General features: G+C 37.1%; 1 long non-coding RNA gene across 1 annotated transcript; it reads left to right on the top strand.

Annotated features, from left to right (window-relative positions):
• Positions 1-236: 236 nt before the first annotated feature.
• Positions 237-6,153, top strand: LOC135295246 (uncharacterized). The gene is made up of 3 exons (XR_010357280.1): positions 237-586; positions 2,726-2,786; positions 5,420-6,153. It is a non-coding gene; the product is annotated as an uncharacterized LOC135295246 (long non-coding RNA).
• The last annotated feature ends 817 nt before the right edge of the window (positions 6,154-6,970 follow it).

The raw sequence follows: 6,970 nt of genomic DNA, 5'->3' as shown, positions 1-6,970 counted from the left end.
AAATATTCCATTGTGGTCAATTCAGATGCTGTTGTGCATTTCAATGCACAACAGACAAGAAGCCACCACTTGCATAATATGCCTGCTGGAGTGTACAAATCTTTGTATATTTTCCCTACAATTGTTAATACATATTTAATCAAAAGAATTTTAGTGCAGGATATTTTCATGTATCATTACTACGTGTATTATTAACTGTACTTTTCTGGAGTGTATATCTGAAATACTTTAAAATGGAGGTTTGAATCACTCTTTTAATTTTATGTATGAGAAAATAAAAGGGGTGTCTACAAGGAAAAAATATATGCCACAAACCGAGAATTAAACAATGACAAAAACCCCCAAGTCTAATATTGAAATTCAATTGCCCATTTTTTAGCACTGTCTATTCTCTAGGTTCCTGAATGTGTTACATATCTCCCTGACTGGTCTACAAGGTCCCAGGACATCTGGTTGTGTGCTGAAGCACCTGCTGTAGCCATACAATGCAAGATAGGCTTCCTACCCAGCACTCCACTGCCACCCAAGGTCCTGATACAAAGCTGTGAAGAAAGCTGACTAACTGGAGCCCCTAGTAATGGCACAGGTGATCATCAATAGGGGTTGGACACCAATTAAAAGGATTATTTGCTCTGGAAGTACTATGATACTACTAAATGTAATTATGAGGAAGTTGAAAGTTACTCTGACAGATGCACTTCAGCGAGCATCCTTCTACTCACTTTCAAACATCACCTTGTGCTCAGGTGATGTGGAGTGCACTACAAGAGACAAGCACTCCTGAGAAGTTGAGGCATTATTTGGGTCACAGCTATATACTTTTGCTCTTCAGTTTCTGCCATTTCTGCATTATCATTACTTCTTACCATTCTGTATTACTATGATCTTTGCTGTCTTCATTTGCATGTGCTTGTCAGCCCATCCTGAAAGCTTTAAAAATAATGACAGTTTTAGTAATCTGGTTTACAGGGTGTGCTAGCAAGCTGCCTAATTTAGGCAAAGACTTGCAAATGTTGAATGGATGCAAGAGGAGGCAGAAGGAAATTGAAACTTAAGTAACTGGTTTTACCTCCTTCCTAAGAAAGCCTGGTGAAAAGATGTCAGAAAGTTACCCATGGCAGCACTGAACTCAGAGCACTGAATGATTAAACCTGTCCTCAGAATATTTAAGGTGTCATATATGTCTTGTAAAACATTTCAAACATATTAGTATTTTCTAGAAGCAACACTCTCTTGGGCAGAATTGTCGGTCTAGTTAGCAACATTTAACACTGTGTTTATGGTTTTTCCTATTGCCAAAAATAACCCCACAAAAATTAATTAACGAAAGTTTGATCAATAATTTCACTGTTGTTATTAAGGGATTAATATACAAGGGATTAGAAGATGTAGCCTACAGCTCCTCTTCAGAAGTGTGGCAACACACAGAAGCTTTGTTCTGTCACAGCTGCCTTTTGTGTCAGCTTAATATGGCCTCATTATTTCCTTGCATTCTTTTTTCTCCATACCTGAGTGTTCCTCAAGCAGTTATCACTAATTTTTTTCTTGATGTTCATCTGGTCAGTATAGTGCCTGACCCTTCATTATCTACAGGCATAGCTTCTATCCCTTGGCCTTGCAGACTCCCTCAGCACAAATAAAAGCCAGTCAGTTCCCATTATTGTACCTTCCTATTAGCTGGAAAGAAATGGATGCAAACAAATAAATGAAAAATAGATTTTTAGTTGTGCTTTCATCTTCATCAAGAACAAGCTTACCTGGTTCATCAACAGAGATAAGCAATTTATAATGGTTGTGTGCTAAAATATTACCAGCTCAGGAAATCTTCCTGCAAGAAGCACAAATACAAGTAGGGCTTAGAAGAAGGAACCACTATTTAACAAATAAGGTCGTCCCATTATCCACAATAAGGTTATCCTTCCTGTTTTACCAAGAGTCACCAAAAACATATGGTTCTGATTGCATTTTACTGCTAACAGTGTGGCAGAAATTATCACTGGTGGATATGCAGAATAATGTCAGAAAACTATCCCTGCATTTATTTATCAAACAAAATTTTACAAATAAGATGAAAAAGGTAAAAACAATTTTAAAAAATCTACTAATATCTGCAAAGATTTCATTATCATAGGTGCAAGGTAGTTCCCAGTATCTATTTAGTTCAATGTTCTAATAGAACTCTTTTATGATAAATAAAATAACATAAAAAGATGTGATAGATCCAAATACCATAGTGCATTACTACTCTGCACAGTAATGCAGGGTGATAAAAGAGTCAGAAACTGAGAAGGTCTTTAGGATGGAAAGGTGTATAGCCATGACTGTGCCCTTAGCACACTATTTGTACATGGTATAATTGACTAAAATTTTCACATTTGCAAAACCTCATTACCTTAATCAAAATAAAATCCATAGAAGAGGGCATAGAAGTGCTTTCTGTGACATTAATCACAGATATTAATTTCTCATAGCAAGGCATTTCATATCTCTTACTTAAGTAGTCTGGGTCATCTATGTTGAGTGACTGGTTTGATGGCAAGTGATTATGATGGTTTTTTAGTGTTACTTCTTCCAGGGAGTATTGGTCTAAGATGTCAAAAAATAAATGAAAGTAAGGTGGAGATATGCCTGAAAAACAAATTGTGCCAAATTCCTATTTTAGTGCTTTTATTTGCTCTAGAAAATGTACTCTTTGAATAAAATGTGACTTGACCTTCTTTTACAGCTATAACTCCAGAAACACTCTGACTTTACAACAAAGAGAAGTGATGTCATCTGGATTAATGGTAAATCTAACAGTCCAGGCTGAACATAGTTCTTCATTTATCAGATGAATGGAGTCATATTAACAATTAGTAAAAAATAGATGCATGCCTCTGATTTTTCTTTTTTGTTGTTACACTGAAATTTTGTATTTATGTACAATCAAAACTGATTTAGATATTTACTATTGTTCCCTCAAGAAAAAACTGTTAGTAATAAATTTAAATCCTTTCAAGCATTCACCCACAGAATTTGCAGCCTCACAGAGTTTCTCAAAAGTGTTTTAAGAAAAAAATATTGTTAAAAAAATTAACAGACTGGCTGGTTGTTATCAGGAACTGAAAACTGGCAAATACCTAAATATAAACTTCAGAAGCTGATTGCGGGCTGCTCTTTGACATTTAGCGTAAAATGATTAATCATTAGATTGTTTCTATGAGATAGATGACAAATATCTTACTATTACTGTAGCCTGAAGAAACTAAAAGCAGATGTGGATGTTAAACACAGCCTTTTGAATACACAAAATAGCAACCCTGTTAAATTACAAGTGACATTGGCCATATTTGTTTTCACAATGTAGCAGAATAATATCAATGTTTTATATTTTCTATGTCTATCTATCTATCTATCTATCTATCTATCTATCTATCTATCTATCTATCATCTTCCTATATATATATATATCTTAAACATTATTACCTAGCAATATGCTCATACATTCATTTGACAGATTTCTGTTGAGTGACCTATTATACACAACATTCAACACATATCAGAGTATCTGTTTCTAACTGAAGGGATCTGCTACCAGAAAATGCAGCAATATATTTTTTACAATTTGCAGTACAAACTTCTGCTTTTGTTGGTGGTGTTGTTAGTACCTCCTGCTAGCCTAAATGAGAGACCTCACTGCCAAGAAAAGGAAACACAGCTTCCTTGTCTGCTTTCCTGCTCTTTCCCTCTAACTGTGTCAATCAACATATCCTGGTTTTGCCTAATGCTGGGTACTAATGATTTATCGAGTTAGCAGACCTCCAAGTTTCAGTGTACATGCCTGGTATTATTTACAGAGTCTCTTCCCGGGCTGGAGATGCCCCTGGAACTACCACAATTTTCAGTGTGATCTTCTGGTTTGCCTCCCGTCAGACATCCCAGAAACCTGATCATACTGAGAAATGGCAGTACTTGCCATACCTAACTTTGATCTCTCTTTTTTTTATGCTAGGTGTGCATACATAACAAAGGGAATTTAAAAAGTGAAGTTCCCCCTAGCTGAAGTCACAGTAGAGTTTGTGCATCTTCAAGGCTCTGTCCACAGGATGTCACCTTTTAACTCAAGGCTTTCTTGAGAATCTCAGGGCGCTCTGCAAAAGTGTTAGCTGTGAAGTGACTTGTGTTCTGGGAGTTTTAGATATAATTATTATTTCCTGGCACTTTATCAGACCTAAACACATGAGTTCCTTTGGAAAAACTGCTGGAGGTGCTCACTTCATATGCGTGTGGCATTTGTTGGGCACTGCTGACTTATCTTCTGTTTGTTGAAAATCCTAGAGTCCTGCAGGTAGTGAAACATATCCAATGAACAAGGAAAACTGGTAGGTACTGACTGTTTTTCCCAAATTTTACCCTTAGGAAATCTTTTCAAGACAGAGAGGATCATGAATTCAGACATTTTTAGTGCATTATGGTATCACAGCAGAGATCTGAGCTACTGCTGACTAAACCTGGCAGAGTGTCAGAAGCAGCACAGGCCCCTGGTGCAGTGCTGAGCCCAGTGTGACAAACCCAGCTGACAAGCTGATGCAGCTAAGCTGCTGCCAGCATCTTTGCATGGTTCCATCCTGGCCTGTCTGTGGGAGCTGGCACGTCCCTGAACAGTTCTTCCTTCCTCCCTTCATTTTTCTGTCAGTCGATCATTATAATGCTGCGGTAAGAATGTTCTATAGCTGTTAGGAATTACAGAATTAAGGCAAGTAGGTGGACAAAGGGATCAGGCCCTTAGTTGTAGTTTGGCATCTCCATGGATAGTTGACTTCATGGGCCCACAAAAGGGATTACACCATATGAACCAGTTGTCTAAACAAATCTGATCATTGTTTGAGCTGCTTCAGCTACATCAAATAGGAATATCAATCTCAATCATGTTCATCTAGAAGTGACAAGGATTAAAATGCACTGGTTTCTCAGGTATCTGTCTTCTTGGGGCTTAACAGGTCTTACTGATTTAAGTAATGCTGAGATTACACTATTATACATTCAGGAGTATAAAGCTTTTCAGAAACGTCTAGCAACACTGGCATTCTCCATACAGATACAGCAATGGCAACAGTCAACTTCTATAAAGTTTCTCAGCTAATTTGATTTTTAGCATATACTTTTAGCAAAGCTGAAGGCCAGGCAAGTATCCAGAGAGAGATTTATTGCTTTTTGCCTGAGCTGTTACACAGGCAGTAATTTTCAGCCAATAAAATAAAACAGTCCTTGAAACTGCACTCTGCAATCTCTCAGGCAGGATCTTTGGGTCATATTTACACCATGATGAAAAGATGGAAGGACAGGTAAAACATTTTTTTCTTAACTTATAGAATGTGCAATTTAAAATTTTCCTGATTATGACAGAATGGTGGTCCTAAGCCCAAGATTTCTACTTCAGATAGCAAGACTTCTGCAGCTCTAAGGACCTGGGATCAGTTTTATGACATCAGCACAGCAACCCTGTTATTGAATGTCGCAGTGCCAGATCTGTACTGTAATGGTCTGTGTGACACATGGGGAAGACGATGGATCACTGCACGCAGCTGGAGGGACAGAGGTCAATGCACCAATTTATGCTCCAGCAATATCTGGTACTTGCTCCTGATGTACAATTTGTGGAAATACTATACCTTCCCTACAGTCACTGACAGCACTTTCCTAGACACCACAAAATGGCTACTGCATCTGGACACATCATATCCCGTAAAAAGCACCAAATCTTGTGATTTCAGATATTTCAGTGTTTCCATAACTGCAAGGAACAGGTCCCACCTCTGATTCATTTGCCCCATCCTTTTAAAATTTCTATTATTTAATGCAAATATCTTAGAAAATAAATCTTGTCCTTTGCTTTATTCCTTTCATAGTCTCTTCATCCCTGCTTTTGCTAACACCAGTAAAATCAGACTTTTTATTAGTAATAAAACACTATTTACGTAGTGGTTTAATGAATCTGTTCACATTACAAACCCACTTTCTTCCTCTTTTCAGCCAGGAAGTGATTGCTTTTTCTTCTCCCAGTTCATCAAACAAAGTGAGATTTTAAAAGACAAAAACACACACACAAAATAAGTTCTTTTGGCAGCATATTTCATTGTCCAGTTACAAAATAAATAAAAAGTACATAACTAAATACAGGCTTGTGGTTAACTTGTTCAGTGATAAAATATGGCCTTCAGCGACCCTCTGTGGATGTTCCCTAATTAGATCTCAGGGATGATCTATTAAAATTTAAATTTGAGATTCTTAGATTGAGATGACATCCCAAGGTGTTATCTCAAAATACATCAGGACATGTTGCCCCTAAGATGCTCTGGAGTCCCATCTGGAGTACTGCATTCAGCTTTGGGTACTCAGCACAGGAAAAGCACAGACTTGTTTGGATGGGTCCACAAAAATGACCAGAGGGATGGAGCAGCTCTCCTCTGAAGAAAGGCTGAGAGCTGGGGTCATTTAGCCTGAGGAAGAGATCTGGGACATACAATTGCAACATTTCAGTACTTACAGGGGCTTTAAAAAAAGATAAAACCAAATATCTAATTAGGGTCTGTTGTGATAAGTCAAGTTTTAAAGATAAGTTTTAAACTGAAAGAAGTTAGATTTAGACCAGATATAAATTTTATAGATATAAATTTCTATACTGTGATTTAGATGTTTAAAGGAAATGTCATGGAGAAAAGTTTGTATCTGAAAAAGCACTCATACATGGTAAAATTAAAAGGTTTAAGATTCTTAATCAATGACCGATAAAATACAAGATACATATGAGGTGCTCCAAGAGAGAGAAATGAGAATTCTAGAGTGCCTTAAGGGGGAATTTCTTGGAAGACAAATTACATTACTTTGAATGGCATTACGGAATTCAAAATCTGGATGACTTTGAGAGAAGAGACTATGGTCTCTTCCATTTTGGAGTTTTTGGAAAAGGCTATTGAAAAATAGGATTGAA

This window comes from Passer domesticus, chromosome 2, assembly GCF_036417665.1.
Source record: "Passer domesticus isolate bPasDom1 chromosome 2, bPasDom1.hap1, whole genome shotgun sequence".
NCBI lineage: Eukaryota > Metazoa > Chordata > Aves > Passeriformes > Passeridae > Passer > Passer domesticus.
The sequence above is the reverse complement of the archived record's forward strand: the minus strand, read 5'-3'. Positions and strand labels throughout refer to the sequence as shown.